The sequence below is a fragment of the Camelus bactrianus genome, chromosome 7, assembly GCF_048773025.1.
Source record: "Camelus bactrianus isolate YW-2024 breed Bactrian camel chromosome 7, ASM4877302v1, whole genome shotgun sequence".
In the NCBI taxonomy this organism is placed as follows: Eukaryota; Metazoa; Chordata; class Mammalia; order Artiodactyla; family Camelidae; genus Camelus; species Camelus bactrianus.
Window position 1 is genome coordinate 33926858 of NC_133545.1, and position 18284 is coordinate 33945141.

The 18284-nt window shown below is 37.0% G+C and overlaps 2 protein-coding genes across 20 annotated transcripts in view; one reads left to right on the forward strand and one right to left on the reverse strand.

The window, feature by feature from the left end:
- Window positions 1-3626, reverse strand: part of LRRN3 (leucine rich repeat neuronal 3) — a 35334-nt gene extending 31708 nt beyond the window's left edge. Inside the window, exon 1 of the mRNA XM_010947649.3 lies at window positions 3208-3626. The gene's annotated coding sequence lies outside the window, so the exon portion shown is untranslated. The remainder of the gene's footprint in view (window positions 1-3207) is intronic.
- Window positions 1-18284, forward strand: part of IMMP2L (inner mitochondrial membrane peptidase subunit 2) — a 937771-nt gene that overhangs the window by 408544 nt on the left and 510943 nt on the right. The window lies entirely within an intron of this gene.

Here is an 18284-nt window from a genome sequence, read left to right on the forward strand (position 1 = left end):
ATGATTGCTGTCATATTCTACTTGCTAGGTGTCTGACCAGACATCACTTCTTCAGAAGAGGCGGGGAGGCATTCACTGTGCTCTGCGCGGGACCTGTGTTCAGTTGCTACACAGTGAAGCTTTCCAAAGCGCTCATCGTATAGGCAACGTCAGAGAGCTTTCTCTTTGGCAGCACTGACAAGGTGTCCTGATGTACTGCCTCATGTTTACCTGCTTTATTTAGTTTCATGGGACCAAGGAGTGATACATAAGTGGTTAAACCCTCAGAACAAGGTCTACATAGAACATTTCAGTGGGCCAGATTGGCCGGAGCTACATTATTTTAAATTATTCTTTGGGGGCATCCTTACTGAGTCTAGAAGCAGGGACTAATTTTTTAGCGTGTTATTAGCTTCTTTTTAAATGATCTTCAGATTCCCCAACAGATAACTCATCTGTGATCATCTGCAGGGGCTGCTAATTAAGTAATAATTCTTAACTTATGTAAGTGTTATTTTTTTGGACTCAAGTTACAAACCTTTCTCATCAACTTAATGAGTTTGTGATAAAGAGTATAATGTCATGTTACATTGGCATTTTGCACCAGAAAAAATTCAGAGTAAGGGTTGGGAGTGAAACATCAAACCCATTTTGTGGCCAAAAATTTTGGTAAAAAATTAAAAAGCAGTAGGTATAAAAAAGGACAAAAATAATAACATACAATTAGTGAATTATAAGTTGATCACCTTTTTCATAGGTCCATAAATTGCTAGCCTAGAAAGCTGATATCACTGTTTTTAAGCCATTAACGGCAGCAGCAACAACCCACCGAGGGAAAAATTCCACCTACTCTTCAGCATTCTAACTCAGCGTGTTGCCTGTGACAAGCAGCACTCTGAAAAGATGGTCTTTTGAAGCTTATCTTGCCAGAAAGCTATTATTTATGGTATAGCAACATGATTGGGGGAGACTGTGGTTAAGTCATCCAGGCATGCTCCTATGTCCATCATCTGGCACTGGCAGATGCTCATCAGATCACCAAACTCCTTGGCACACACCTAGTGACAGCCCTGGGGGCCTGGAGTGATTGTATTTCTCAGACTCAAGAGGGCACGTTATTGATCTCTGTAATCCACAAAATATGTATGTGAGCTTTACCAAGGTTAAAGAGTGAATCCACTGTTCTTCGGTGTCATTGATTGCAATTTTAAAATAGGCTGGGTAGGATTTAAGCATGTGTGTGTTTGGTACGGAAAGTTTCCTCAGAAAAGGTCTAAGAAAACCTGAAATCAATACTGCAATGCTACATTATACCGGAGTTGGAAATTGGGAGGTTTAGTATCTGCTTCAAGCTTTCTCCCTTGGTGAGGAACTTAGGAGGTACCTCAAAATACCAGATCTGTTCTGTTGCAAAAGCAGCACTTCTGATGAATAGCAGAAAAGCAAATACAACACCCTTTCCTCTTTGTAATTAATCATTTTGTTTTTTCTATAGATTGCGTGTGGTATTTGAGGCAGAGCGAGCGAACCTGCCAATATTTCTAGCTAATGCTTCAGCACCTTTCATTTTTCACTCTGAGCAGGAAACCTCTTCTTAAACTTGTTCATTTTACAGAGGGAAAATCGAAGCCAGTGGCATATTGTCAGAGCTGCTCTATTGTCATCATTTCCAAAGGTCACTGGAATTAATTGACTTCTTACATTACATATTGTAAAGTGACTCATTTTTTTGACACATTTATGGGAAAGTGGCAGGATCTAAGTGGCTGGTTATTGTCTCTTGGTTTTGGCTTCTATTATAAAGTAGAAAGCAATCATAACTCTGATATCACAGTTGTAGGGGGAAAAATAACATACAGTTCGAAAGAATCAGTCTCCATTAACTATTTGGTTAGTTGAACTCGAGCAAGGGGGAGAGAGCTTCAGAAGATGAAATGTAAATACTAGGTTTGTTTGAATGTTTTTACAGGACCCAGTAAAGGGGGTAGTGAATGTTTCCCTGAACATCCTCAGTTGATGTTGTCTGTTTGAAAGCATATTCTAAGTAGCTAGCTTCCTTTATACGCCTGGAAGTGTAAATTAACCCACACTGTATTCCATGAATCATCACTGCATGGATGCTCATAGTTTACTGAGAGCAATTCCATCTCAAAGGCATTGCTTCTGAAACTAAAGAGGAGAAACGTAGGGTATGAGCAGTATTCACAGTGCCAGGGCACACTATTCTCTAGGTAGGTATTATGAATCCTTACATCTTCCTTTTTTTAATTTTTCACATGATCCGCTTTTCACTAAATGAGGACGGTTCTACTCATCCTCATAGTCTGCTTTCACGAAAATTAGAGGCATGGAAACAAGGACATATTGTTAAAAATGAATAAATTAGAGGCGAATTAAGCCATCTAGCTCAGTAACAGCAAAGGGAATATAGCAGTTGGATTGAACAAACAATCTTCTTAAATAGGAAATGTACTTTAAAGTCATCCTACTGTGATCCTGTTAATTACAGAGAAGATTAGAACTCTTCTGGTTCATGGGATCCTTTTACCTAGAGTGTGTCTGTTCCAGCTGCATTAGCAATCAGACATTTGCACTGTCCCTTCAGACCAGCGAGGGGATGTTATTAAAGGGAAGTCATTTACCCCAATCCGTAAGAGGTAGCCTGGCAGAAATTCAATAACTGTTTGTGATATGCTTATTCTGCCACTCTGCTTGGTGGTTTTAGCTCTTGACATATAACAGCATTTGCCTTAATCTCCAACCACTAGGTGAAAGGGAGAAAAATGCCCCGTTTGGGGGGGTTGGTTTCAAAACACAGCATGATGTCTGATCTGCTTTTCATTACAAATAATGGGAAGAAAAAGGAAAATCCCCGCGCCCCCTCTCTCTCTCCTCTCCTCTGGTCTTCTGTCCCACTGTCCCCTTCTCTTCTGTCTTCCTCCTTTCTCTCCTCCCCCCAGCACTGCTTTTTCTCTCCTACTCACATCCTCTGATGGGCGTTCAAGCTAGTAAAATTCATGTTGGAGAATCCCACAAACACAGCTAGGCATACACAGAGCCAGAGGGCTTTTGCATTTGAATTTCCTCTCCAAAGTAAAATGGAAAGAAAAATACTCTCAGAATTCAGACAAGAACACATCAAAGGAGAATTTAGCTGTAAAAAGAAACAAGCATCACCTCAACAAGAAATAGAGCACATTTAAATAGAAATGTATATTTCAAACTTACCCTGCAAAAGCTGTTTCTGTGCTACACCACCTTCCGTGTCCCTGCGTGCTGGGTTCCTCAGTTCCTTAGTTGTGATAATCACATGGTTGTGTTCTTGCCCGGGTGTAAATAGGTGCATACGTGTGTGTACCAAAGTATACACAAATGTGTACTATAGATATGCACACATGCAAGCGATCTTATCTCTGTATTCTAAAATATAAACGAAGGCAAGAGGCTGCAGCTAGGATTCCTTCTTTTTCCCCCCCAGAACTATTGCTTTCTCAGTCGGCAGGCTGACGCTCTCAATCCCGTGAAGAGAGATCCTGCGAGCTGGCTTTATTTCTCCTTGTTTCCATGGTGGTTAGTGGTGCATCGTTCACCCGATCAGTTGTCACACTGACATGGTGCTGCCTGCTCAGCGGTCATTAATAACTGAACACCCTCCACTCCCCAGAGAGGAGCCAATCGCTTCGGACTGCCAAGATGTAGCACTCGCAGCTGCTCCCGTCTGGTTGGCTGAAACAACCTGTCTGTTCTATGACACTGCTGCTTAGGATACAAATAAATGAAACAGGCTTGCATATTTTCCTAGGTATCAATCCCTTCCTTCCTTCCTTCCTTCTTTCCTTCCTTCCTTCCTTCCTTCCTTCCTTCCTTCCTTCCTTCCTTCCTTCCTTCCTTCCTTCATTCCTTCTTTCCTTTATTTTTTTTGAGGGGGAGAAATTTTTGACAAGTTTGTCCATTTTTAGGTTCTCAATCATTCATAGAAACTGTGTTTTCTCTCTGAAAATAGCAGGGCACATTACTAATAAGGATTTCCCAAATAATAAATACACCTGAGGGTGCAAAAAATGCAAAGCCTCCAACTCCCTCTCTGTGAAGCTCACCCATGGCTGTATTATTTTTAGAAGAATGGCTTGATACTGTTTTGAGTAACGTTCGTTTTCTGTCGGTCTTACTTAATTTAGCATAAGTGTTTGCTGTTCAATAACACTTTTATTTTTCTTGGTGTGTTTTTAAAGCAATGACATTTCTTACCTGATTGACCAATTAAAAAAAAAAAGCATCTGTTTGCTTCCTTATAATTCATAACATTGGCATATGAGGGGGTATTTTTTTAAATATATATATTTCCAGTTACATTCACTCACTTCTATTTATGTGGTGAAATTAATTTGCCAGCCACAAATGAATGGGTATGTGTGCCAGGGTGTTTGTGTGGGTATCTCTGTGTGTTTGTCTGTATGTGTTCAGAATGTATGTTTTACTACTCTGGGGAAGCATTTCAGCTGTAATAAAAGTAAATTCTCGAGAAAATTATTTCTCTTTATTCTTAGACCTATTAACTCTGAATTTATATTTACCAGAAAAATATACTATATATACTACATATGTAAAACATTTACTGAATTATCAGAAATTTAGGAAAGAAAAACAGAAAAGCATAGCAGTGTAAATTTCTGTAAGGACGCCTGTGAGTAAGTGGACAGCAATTTTAAAAAATGTGTGTTTTACAACCTTAATTAGTATACGAGAGAAACATCTTGTTGAAAAGGATGGGACATGAGGATAAATTTATCAGCAAGTCAAAAGCCGGTTCGATTCACATCTCCAGCCCTTGTTTTGAGAGACTACCCTCTAGTGGAGTAAAAAGAAATGACGTTTTCGTGTCACTAGATTTACTTGGGGAGGGGGAAAAAAGGCTTCATATCTAATTGCTCCTTAAGTATTTATTGAAATGACATAGACCAGTAGTTTGCAGTTATGATAATCATAATATCAGCTTTTTCTCTAACCACTAAATATTTTTACTCTGCGTTTTTCCTTAAAAATGTTCCCAAATGCTCAATTTTTTCCTCTATAAAAACTTACTCAAATGGTTCCTAACCTTTAGAATAAAAATATGTTCAAAACAAAAGTAGTTTCTCACTTAACCTAATAATAGCCACTTCAGAATGTTATTGTAAGATTTTACTCTTTACTAGACACTCTAGTGCTTACTTTGTAAATGTTAGAGGTTTATGGTCCAATGTTGGTGATGTTGTGATGGACTGCGCCTACATATAATTTACTTGTGATAATACTAATAATCAGCCTAATTATTCCTGCCCCAATTTTACTGTTTCCAGCTCTAATTTCTTGCATGTTCCAATTAATTTTGCCACTTATGGATTTTTATTTCCACCTTTGGAACAATTATATTAAAATTGTGATAATTATTTGAAAAAGGAATTTTAGCTTTATACCATTGGTTCCGTAAGCATTTCATTTTGGTTGATTGGTATTGACTGTATAATTGACAAATCCAGTAATCAAACCAGTTTTAATTTATTCCTATAAGGAAAGTAAGTGGTGATAATCAAACAGACACATGATGAAACTGCTTTCTTGGTTTATAAATGAAACCAGCAACCATACGTATTATTTTAAATTTCAATCTCTTTCAGAAATCAAAGAAAAATCTAAATTTTAATTTGGTGAGAGTGGAATATTTTAAGCATTACCTTATGCTATACCCTAGGAAGTTGTTTTAACTTCCTGTGATTACCTTTTTTTTGGCATATGGGAGATGAGATGGCTTTTCTTGCAGTTGTCCTTTTGGTGTAGGCACAGGATAAATTCAAAAGATTTCATACTCATTTTTATAAATTTAATATCATGGAACATTAGAAATGAGATTGCAGTGTGAGAGAGAAAAATAACTCTGGCTTTGGATGAAAAGAGTGAGGGTTTTGCTCTTTGACTGTAGTTTCCTTTTTGCTACAAGAGCATCAGCAGCCGAGTAGAATCAGTGTATGTTTCAGGTGTCTTTTCACTTTTCCATCAGGTCCATTATTTACTGGTAATGAAAGGTAGCTCTCCAAAAAGAAATGTTAAAACCCTGTTTAGTTATCACATCCATATAATGAAGTGCCATATGAAGATATTAAATTGTGAGAGGATGAGGATTTTGGGGCTTTTTGAATTAGTACAATTGTGAATGGTCATCAAATGAGAAACATAAAAATCTTAAAACTCCAATGCCCTGAGTCCTAAAAGGTCAAGGGACTTGATAAGTGCGCTCAGTTGCTCAGAGAGAGCAAGACTAGATCCGCCCTCCAGGTCTTCCAGGATTTTTCCGCTACGTCATCCTCTCTCGAACAGGATAATTGATAGATCTTTGCTTTTACTTCTTTTCCTCCTTCCTTTTTTTTTTTTTTTTTTTTTTTGTTCCTTTTTTTCTTTTTCAAGTTTTTTTTTCTTTAGAATCCATTGCAAATACATTGTGTTACATGGATGTGAATGTCAGCTACCTTGTAATAAATATCTTCAGGGTTTCCTGAATGAGTACTCAGTTCTAATGAAAATGTATTGAAATGATTTTTAAACATAAATGAGTAATTACAGCCCTTAAATGATGTTGAAAGGATTCTGCCTTCATCATCAAATAAGAAAATATAGGAAGGTGAAATAAATATGTATTTATTGATTTGATGGTTGAAGTTGTTACTGATTTGTGAAGGTTTATTGCTATTTCATGGAATCCTGGGCCATGTTTGCTTTTGTCAAAGAAGTAATCTGTGTAGGTTTTGGCTACAGACTGCCTATGTTTGAATACTTACTTTCACACTTCCTAGATTTGTGGCCCTGAGCAAGAATTTAACATCTCTGCATCTCACTTTCCCCCTAGGATTTGTTTCAAGATTAAAGTAGTTAATATTTAGTAGTTAATAAAAGCTTAGAAAAGTACTTGGACCGTAGTAAGCCTGACTGAATGTTTGACATCACCATTATTGCCATTATTGCCATTGGCATCGTCATCATCATTTTTTCCAACTTCCCCCTTTTTTGGAATGCCCTTTCTACCTTCCACTCTGAGTCGCTGCCTCTCACATGTCTACCTAGTCCTAAATCAATTCATTCAGTTCAAATGCTGCTTCCCCTAGGGTATTTTCTCTGACCCTCTAACAAAATATGAGCTCTCATTTGACCCACTGTAGCATTCTTTATCCTTCCCATCACATCACTTTTTTATGTATCATAATTGTTTCTGTAATTTGACCCATTTCTCTTTTTAGCTCATAAGATTTTAGGTTATAAGATTCTTTCTTTCTTTCTTTCTTTTTTTTTAATGGAGATACTGAAGATTGAACCCAGGTCCTTGTGCATGCTAAGCATTTGCTCTACCACTGAGCTGTACCCCATCCCCCAGGAGGTTTTTTTTTTTTTTAAGATTTTATTTCTTATTCATCTTTAATATCCATAGCCCATGAAAACATGGAAAAAAGGTTTAATGAGTACTGTGTAAGTTTTCAGAGTTATTTAATCTTCATAACATCTTGATAAGATAGACATTTTTATCCCCATTTGACAATGTCAAAACATTGGCTCAGAGAAGTTAGATTACTTGCCCAATGTCCTAAAACTACTAAATAATGGGGCTAAAATTTGAACTCAGTTTGGTCTGCCTACAGAGCCAAGGCTCTTTTTACTGCACAAGGCACTCAATACTCATTTGTAAAGTAAATGCAGGCTTGATTGATGACTGAGCCAACCAATTCAATGTAGTCAGCAACAAGGGATGCTAAAAATAAAAATACTGTTTTTAAAAAGGAATTAAATTTATGCACTAGACAGTGGATTTTTTTTATATAGTTATGGTTGTTCGGTGTTAATGACAGGATTTTTATTGGTGGCACAATTAGAGAGATGATTCTCTGAAGAAATGCAGTACTGGTTAGAAAGATGAGTTGATATGTTAAATACGTGTGAATGACCACTGTTGACGAGGGGCTGATATGATGTTGAGAAGATCTGTGGCATTGTCCTTCCTAGTTTCCTTCCTGATTCTGAAAGGGCATAAGCTCTTAAGTTAGAAATAGGATGTAAGGTAAGGAACATTGGCTGTTTGTTAGAATGCTGAACTAAAGCAAGCTGGGTTAGAGTTTTTGTTTTCTTTTTCAAGGGAGTTTTGGAAAGTAACATTGGGGGAAAAAAAGAGATCCTCATTTAACTATAGGTCTTGATTTTAATGGAGGATATTACTTCAGTTGAAGGACAAAAGTAATTTCACCACTTAAGGAAATTCACAATCAAGGATGAGAAAGATGCCAGAAATCAAGGAGACAGATCTTTCTTTCTCTGTTTCTTCCTTAGACTCCTCTCTCCTTCCCTCTCCTTCTCCTTGTCTTTGGGTTTAAAACTGTCTCTCATCTTGGCTTCTCTCTGCTCATCTCTTCATTCTTCCCTTCCAGAAGATTAACTTTTACTTCTTCTCTAGCTATGTAAAAAATAGTGAGATAGTAAAATACATCTTTAAAAAATATATAGCAGGTTAATTGAGGTAGTTTTAAATTTCACAGAAATAACTGAAAAGAAATACATCAAAAAGAAATATACTGAACTATTGGCAGTAGTTATATTTGATGGGGTAATGGGTGGTTTTTGTTTCTATTTTTTTGATAAAGTGCTGACCTGTGTATGATACCACTTTTTTAAATTGAAGTATAGTTGATTAACAATGTTGTGTTAGTTTCTGGTGTACAGAAAAGTGATTCAGTTATACATATACATATATTTTTTCAGATTCTTTTCCATTATAAGCTATTATAAGGTATTGATTATAGTTCCATGTGCTATACAGTAGGTCCTTGTTGTTTATTTTATATATAGTAGTGTGTTTCTGTTAATCCCAAACTCCTAATTTACTCCTCCCTCCCATTTCCCCTTTGGTAACCATCAGTTTGTTTTCTATGTCTGTGATTCTATTTCTATTTTGTAAAAAAAAGTCATTTGTATCATTTTTTTAGACTCCACATGTAAGTGATATCATATGATATTCATCTTTCTCTGACTTTACTTCACTTAGTATGATAATTTCTAGGTCTGTTCATGTAGCTGCAAATGGCATTATTTTGTTCTTTTTATGGCCAAATAGTATTCCATTGTATATAAATATGCCACAACTTCTTTATCCATTCATCTATAGGTGGACATTTTGGTTGCTTTTATGTCTTGGCTATTATAAAAAGTGCTGCTATGAACATTGGAGTGCATATATATTTTCTGTTTACAATTTTTGTCTTTTCTGGATGTATGCCCAGGGTGGGCTTGATGGATTGATTGTATAGTAACTCTAAAATATTTTTAGTTTTTTAGGAAACCTCCATACTATTTTCCATAGTGGCTGCACCAATTTACATACTCACCAACAGTGTAGGTAGGTTCCCTTTTCTCCATATGATAATGGGTGGTTTTTATTTTCTTTTTATGCCTCTTTAACTTTCTATAGTCAATAGGTATTTTATAATTAGAAATAATAACAATGTTTTTTTTAAGATGGGAAGTCTTTTGAGGTAAAATTTTGCTTCTATAACTGGAGCTGTTTTGTTTAGTAAATTATCTAACCTTCTTAATATTCAGTTCTTTTCCTGATATAATAATTAAAATAGCAACAGCAGCAACAGTAGCAGTAGGCAACATTTATCGAGTGCTTGTCTAGTGCCAAGTAGTCTGTTAAGGGTTTTTCATGATCTTGTTCAGTTCTCCCTAATAGAATACTATGTAGCAAATAGCCTCATTTTACAGATCAGATAACTGAGAACTGAGTGTGCAAAAATTCACAAAGTTGCTCATTGGTCAAGTCACCAATCAACCAAAGACCATCTGACTGTAAGGCTGACACTTGTACCCGCTGTGTGACACTAACTCTGATATGTTTCCCATATTGCTGTTCAGATGTCATGTCTATTCTGAACTTACAGCCCACCCCTCAGTTACATCAAATGCCTTACCGTTTCCTGAACATATCTTGCTTGTTGGACTCTTAGCAGTTTATTTCTTCTTCAGCATATCAGTTCTACAGGGCTTCAGCTCAAAAATCCCATCTTTTAATACACATCCTCCCATCTCCATGAGAATATGTATTTCCTTATTTTTTATCACATTTTAAATTTACTTTTTATTATTGTATTTATCTCATTCCAATATGTATTATATTTTATGGTTTGTTTCTTTGTGTATAATAAGCAACTTGAAAGCAAGAAATGTGTCCTATTTTTTCTGTATATGCAAGAGTACATTTTACATATTAAAAGGTTTGATTAATTAAACCTCACTGAGTGACTGAAGGAGTAATTTACTACTCCCTCCTGTGTGCTGGGTTTGTTCCAAGTGTTTGAGTAAAATCAGACAATTGTTTAGTTAATAAAAAAAAAAAATCCTACCCCCTCAAGGGGGTAAATTTTGTCAGATCAGTGACTTCAGTTACACATGAAGTTACTCAGGAGAGAGCTATTTATGGGAGAATAAAGTGTGTCTTTTGACTTGGCTTTTTTTTTTTTTTTTTTTTGGCTACTTCTTTTGATCTTTTTTGATTAGTACATATTTAATGCAGTTGGGTTCATATAACTATGAGACATTTACATTTTAGGTAAAAATTAAACTCCAGGAACCAAATGACATGTTAAGTTCAGGTGAGTTTTAGGCAAAAATTAGGAACCAAGATGGCATGAGATAATATTTTGTGTAATATTCTTAGGCAAAGTCAGTTGGTATTTTCTTGCTTATACATGAGTTCTTTTGTAAGGTAGGCTAATGAAAATTAACAAGTTATATCTAAGCAAGGGATCTAGGCAATGATTTCTGAGCAAGAGAAAACAAACGTTTTTGTCAGTAAAATATTTAGGCACTAGTTATAATGCACCATAGACATTAAAGGGTCGTTTGACTTTTCGTGAATACTTTGTCACTTTTGCTTGATGTCTACTAGCCCAGAGCTAAAGTTCTCTGTCTAATCTTTCAGTAGTTGTTCACAGAATTATTCCTTTTAGTGTAGGGAAGGTGTTTTCAAGAATGAAAACTACTTACAACTAGCAAGCATGGCAGAATAGATGGTAGATTCTTGTAGTTATTTCCTTCACTGATGCTACTACCGAATTTTCAGCTTTAAAGTTTATAGTTTTCTTCACTCTATCTTATAACCCTACTGTGTTCTACTAGGACTGTTTGGGCAGGGGGTTATACTCCAATCTTTGGTTTTGGAAATATTTTTAGAAATGAGTTGATGAGTTGATTTTCAGTTCCAACTTGAAAAAAATGTGGAAGGAAGCCCTACTTGGGTCATATGCTTATTCCTGGATAAAGCACTCTTCTGTCATCCCTACCCAAATTAAAGGGTAGGGGACAAAGAGAAGTTCCTCAGGAAAAGGGAGGTGCACACTAGATAAGGACTTAATAATATTAGGTAGCATTTATTGAGGGCTGGGTACCAGACACTGAGCTAAATAAGCACTTTACTTACAGCATTTCTTCAGCGTCTTAGATTTACCTTGTAAGCAGAAACTGTTTCCTTCTTTTACATGAAAAGAGGAAACATGTTACTTCACTCCCTACAGTAACATGGCTCGTGAATGGCTAAGCCAGGGTTGGAATCCACATCAGTTTCACTCTTAAACTTGAGTTTTGAACCACTCACTGTGCTAAGTCCAGTCTAGATATCTGGAAAATGGAAAACTGCTGCTAAAATCTTGAGAGATTTCAACTTCTCAGTGTAAAGCCAGCACAAAATTACTAAGTCTCCTTAAATGAAAATAACTTGCAATTTCACTTCATTTCAAAAACCTATTCCCGGGGATACTCCCTGATGGTGTTGGTAACTGGAATTAGCCTACCTTGGAAATCTTGAACTTCAGTGTCCTGTTTCTACCGTATTTCTCTGTCTTTCTGGTGACTTTAGAACTGTGTTCCTCCTACATCTGCTTTTTGACACCGCAGAGACCTCAGTTGTTCTGAGGCCAGTTCTCTCCTGGTCCTTCTCATCTCTCTCTCTTTCCTACCAACCAAGATTGATCATCTAACCTACTCACCATTCAGTCACCCCAGTTCTTTTGCTATAGTCTTCCACATACTTGCCGAGTCAGAACCCCTGGACTATGCCATGATTGTTCCCTGCTCTTGTCTCTATGAGGTAAAGCATTCCCATAGGAAATCACAGTAAGTGCCGAGCACAGTGTTTTAGCTGGGTCCTCAGCAATGCCCTTCCTTCCTTGTATTTGTCCTAAGTCAGCTTGTTATCCATTATCTTCAGAGATGATCCCAAACTTGACCATTCTCTTCATCATCCCCCCTCAATCTCTGGATATTTTTAGCAACATGCCATTGCTTTTAACTTGATTGAACTCAGGACTGTAGGTGTGAATTCCCTATATTTCATAACCTCCTGAACTACTAATGACTCTTTATCCACGCTCATCAGTACCTCTCTTTTGTAGTCTTAAAGGATGGGACGTTTTCCTCATGTCCCTACCCTTTTTCCTTCAAATTCATCTACTTCTGTGTTCTCAGGAGTTTGTCTCTGGAAGCCTTTATCCCCATTCCACCCTGCAATTGACATATTGCCACAAAATCCATTGACATGTTTAATTCGTACTCATCCTAAGATAATAACAACATTCCTTTTAACCTTTAATCCTGTTCTATCATTCTAGCTCTGTCCTCCTCATATAAATTTCTCAAGAGAGCTATCAACATTTGGTATTACCTCATCATCACATTCTACTTTTTCTTTTCCAGTTAGCATTTTTCTGGCTTCTACTCTAGCCATGCTGCCAAAATGTCTCCTGGTAGTCTCATCAGTGCCCTCCCAGTTTGCACATCAAAGCTTCCCAGTCGTGCTCATGTGTGCCTGCAGGTTCAGTCTGCTGTCATTGTAGGCTTATCTACCTCTTAAATATTTATCCTAGTTTTCTTCTTTTGCCTACTGCTCTTCACAGGCTCTCTCAGATAGTATAATCTCATCTACTTATATATTCATTACTCTCCAACTTTTATCACTGCTCCTGCAAATAAAATTCTCCCTCTATATCTATTTAGATGTGCTCTTCAAACTGCCTGATAAATGTCTGTATTTTCATTGAATGAGCCCCGGGCAGCTCATGCTCTCCATGTCTGAAACTGACCTCTTAAGCTTGACTCTAAAGTGACTTTTCTTCCTTTGTTGTTGTTGTTGTTTTATTTCCTTTGTAGTAACAGTAGCCATTTACCTGGAGGAGTACCGGATCTTTGATCCTCCTTCTGTCTTATACATTGGATTCACTAAAGCCTGCTGATTTTACTCTCAAATTCTCTTGAACCATGGTCTCTATCAGCCAGGCCTCCATCATCTCTTTCCCTGTTGCTGCACTTGCTCCCAACCCCCTGCTTCCAGTCTCACTCCTTCTAGTGCGTCTTCTGCAAAAATCCCCAGTTTGTTCTCATCATAAACAGAAAATTGTTCCACATTCCTTAGCATTCAGGTGCTTCTATAATCTGCCTCTTGGATCTGGATACTCCTGACTGGTCACGTTTTACTCCAGCCATGTAAAATGTTCCTCATTCTTCAAGCTCCATGCTGGTTCTTCTGTCCTCTGTGCCTTTGCTGATTCCATCTAGGACACTTGGAGTGCTGGCCTCCTATAACACATGGTCAGGCACACAATTTTCTTTAGCAAGGCTGCCTCCCACTGTTAACTTCAAACACCCAGTTCAAATATTCTTTCTTGTGAGAAATCTGTTTCCAGCCAAAAGAGGCTGGGTTTAGTGCTCTGCCTCTGGGCCCATAATATAAAATAATTGATAAGAATGTATTTACTAAATGGAGGAATGAAATTTGAGTAGAGGTTGATGGATAAGAAAGTAAAATGGCAAAATATTTAAGCACAGAAGCATTAAGTTTTTAAATCTATAATTGCAAATGTGCAGACTTTTATACATGAGAGCAAGGTTATGCTTTGGTTCTTGTGTGAGACAGTTAAGCCATAATCCATGCTAACTAGGTCAGAGATATCTACTCTTGATTACGTAAAGAACCAATGTGCCAGTGCGAACCCTGGGAGGGAATTCATCACAATTTCTGGGAAAGAAAGAACTCACAATCGTCAATGATAGGGATGCAATATTCTCTTTCATAGCAAATTTAATCTTGTTGTTTTTGTGGTATATCTATTATTGTGGTGGGCTAGGGAAATAAAAATTATTTTCCTTGAGGTATCCACAAAGCACAGTGGGATAGATGAGAATTTGAAATCTGATACTCTACACACGTGGAAATTCTGTATGCTGAAGTAATAAAAGTACCTAGAAGAATAATAAGTAGCATTTGTTGAGTGTTAACTACATACAAGACACAGAAGTGTGGTTAGCACTGCATATGTCCAGTTTTATCCTTACAGTACCATGAGACATTAAGGCACTTGCTCCTTTTCATAGAAGAGGAAACTGAGGTTCAGAGATGTTGCTTAACTTTCACAGTTACAGAGGCTGGAATACAGACTGAAATCCAAAGCCAACACTCTTAAGACTGAATTTTCTTCCCTCTAGATGTCTTATGTGGCTTTCATTCTCTTCTTGGCATGTTCTACAGAACAGCTTTAGCTTCTTGTGTTTGCTTATTTGTAACTAGATTGACACAATGCATTCATAGGAGAATGCTAGCAATCATTTAGCTGTCCCTCACTTTTCTCTCTTCAAGATCTTTGACTATATTCCCATCTTCCTAATTGGATGATTTCATCACAGTGTGAAGATATCTCAAACTATTATCTTCAAAGAAAAGCATTGTTTCAACTCAGATAATTTTTTTACATTTTCATGTGGGTTTTTACTCCAGGATAGTGTCTGTATTCGACTGACTTTGAAAATCAGTTATTTAAGATGAATGCCAATTGTCTTACTGTATTAGAGGAGCCAGCTCTTTTTCTAATTGTTGTGTTGTCCTGAAAATGGATAAATAAATGGATAAATAGAAAGACCTATATAAAACGTCAACATTGCTACATGTAAAACTACTTTACTATTTTATTTTTAAAAATATATGTGAGACTATAAAAAGGCAAAATTTACACCCTTTCCTAACAACATAATTTCAAAGCTGTATCAAAGCTGATTGCTATGCAGAAAACTGGAAAGTCAGAAGCAGCAGACTTTAGGCATAGACAGAAAAAGAATGAGACAAGCTTAGGCTTTTAAGGTAAGAAAACATTTTAAACTATATTCAAATGACAGAACAACATGTGTCTCTTTTGTGAAAACCCTTATCTATCTTTCCATTCCATAGACACGGTGCAGAAGATGAGTACATTAACTTGCACCAATAAGAGTACTTCTTCCATCCTTAACCTTTTATAAAGTGTATGTTTTATTAGAAATGCAATGAACATTCAGGGCTTTAGCCATTTCAGACCCTGGGGGTGCTGCCCAGCTGTTTAATGCTCACTGAGAGCCTATGTGTGGACTGCAGGGTAGGGAGAAGCCCGGCCGGAGGGGCTGTGCTGAGCGCTTTCACATAGTTCCCATTACTAAGGAAACCACTCGTTTTGTCTGAACATGCTCTGAATAGATGTCTCATTTGAAGTCTAGTGCTCAAACCATGAGGATTGTATTATGGAGCTGAGAAGGAAATGAGGGGAACAAAACATACTTGAAAATGCCACCAAGTATTCACAAAGCGTCGTGCTGTAATAACATTCCATGAGACAGAAGGTGCATTTATTTTTGCCACATTCCAAGTTATTTTGGTGTTATAAAAGCAAATTCCTTTGCCTGCCCACGTAATCAAAAGAAGCAAAGCAGATGTTCTTCTGACCTGTTCTTGATTCATGCTCTTGTTAGGGTCTCACTCACAAGTGTGACATACAGCACAGGAAGGACAAAATATGGATTCTCATATTCATCTAGATTTGCTCCATCGTGCTTTGTAGCTAAATGGTATAGTGCTATCTCTGTGCCGATAAACAAACACATGTTCAGAGACAGACCTCAGAATTTGCAGCCTCCAAATTGTCACTGTGAAATTCAGAATGGCTGCTGCAGACTGGTGCTTGGTGGTCTTTCATGCACCTCCAATTCAGATGGGGAGTGAGAAAGCACTGCTTCTAGAAGGCTTCTGCTCCCTTCTCTAGCTTCTGCCAACCCATAGCAAAGAAAGCAGCTCCTGTGGGAAAATTCAGATGACCTTTCTTTCTTTCTCACCCTGGAAGTAGGGTTTATGGGACTTTGATTACAGTGTCATTTTTATCATCCCATTCCCCATTCTTTGATAAGGGCAGTTGACATTTTCTTAAAAATGCTGTGCAGACACCCTAATCAGAGGTTGCCACCCCTAAAGCCATGAAGAAAGTCAAGAGCTGCCACTGCAGGGGAGATGCTATTATCTTCACCTTGAGCTCCTTTAATCCTTTCAGCAAACATGAGGTGTATCAATACATTCATTAATCCACAGATGCAGAAATTAATATCTATTTATAGATTTGTTGCGTTTTACTGTTTTGCTGATGTCTGTAGCGGTAGGGAAATGTGTCTGCATGAGAATCAGCGACTGAATGAGATCTTGGCCTCATAGCCCAGCGCTTCAGCTCTGCCCTGTGGACAGAGGCTGCTGAAGTGTCTCTCTTTGGAAGGCCAGTGTTACAGAGAGGTCTTAACAAGTCTAAGACCTAGAAACAAGCATCGAAAGCAAGTACAAGTTGATTTCCTTTATAAACATGCAAAGCCAACCTCATTGTCAGAAGGTCTTGTTTTTTGTAAACCTTTTCCTTTTTCCCAACTCGTGTGTGTTTAATAAACATTTATTTCAGGCAGATGTCTTTTGAAGATTTCCTGCCTAACCAAGTTTTAGACATACCAATAAACCGAGTTGTTTTCTAGAAGTTAATTGCATCCCAACACCACTTCACGGGTCCTAGATTTGAAAGAAAGCTTCTTCTTGTGAAAGTACATAAGTACTTATCCTACCAATAATATCCTCACTAGTTCTGATGGTGAGCCTTTAATTCATTTTGAAACAAACAGCCAGAAGCTGCCAGCTGTTTGTGATCTGAGGTGCCTACGGAGTGTTTACTCGGAGTGTATGTTTAGCACTTTAGCTGTCATGGCTGCTGACAAGAGAATTCTAATCCTCAGACTTATTATGAAGTTTGTTTTCAAAATGAATATACATTAAGTCCTTTGTAGGTTATCCCCTGAAGGTTTGGCGGAGATCAGGATGTATGCATCTTTCTATTCTTGGTACTCAGCACGAGACCTGGCATATAGCAAGCATTCATTTGAGAAGGTGGAACTGACTTGTTTGATAGGAGAAAAATACAGCAAACTCAGCATTTATTAATGACTCTTAGCCTGGCTCAATTGAGTGTGAAATGATGGAAGCATCCAATGTTTAACTTGATTTAACGTTTAGCTAATAAAGCCTAATTTTTCCATGGCCCTTCAGTCACCTACAGCCCTTTTTGAAATATTTTTTGTATTTATATAAATGTGATAAAATTATACTGAAAGGATTGAGTCAGATCAGTCATACAGCCTTTGCTTTGTTTCAAGCCTCCATGGTTATATTTGTATTTCATTCTCTTTATGGGAGAATTCTCAAGCTGTTTCCAGGTACCGCGAATGATCAGGTATTCATTATAATTCTGTTTCTGCCTGCAGCAATATATTTGCAGTCTGTTGTAACAATCATACATTTCAATTAACATCAAGCATTATTTTATTTGGAGAAGTAAGTCCTGTTTAGAAGAGTTTAATTTGTTAATAGACCAAAGAGATTATTATTTGAAAAATAATAGAGGATTTATAGTTATTATCCAAATTAACAGTACATATCTATGATTGGTTACAGTTAGAAGCTCATGGAGTAATTTTTTGGAGAAATTTCCATCTTTAATATGCATCTTCAGCCATACGTATGTTTCTAATCATAAAGCATCTCATGTATGATTTAGGACATTATGTTAAGACACAATGTCAGAACTTATCTTACCAGTGCAGATACATTTTGAGGATGATTAAAATATAGTAAATTTAGGTATAAATAAATGCCCATTCATACAGTATTTATTTAGAGTGAGTTTAGAAGCAATTAATGTCATATTTAACTCAATGAAAATTGTATGGTTTCTTTATTTTTATGTTATTTAACATAATAAATGTTGGTTTAAGATTGCTTATTAGCAAAATAGCTCAGGTTTATTTTAGAAAATTTGGAAAAATCAGAAAGGATCAAGAAGAGAGGAAAAAACATTTGCCCACCAAAGGAGACATGGTAGATACTTTGGTATACTTTGTTTTGGCTTGTTTTTTGT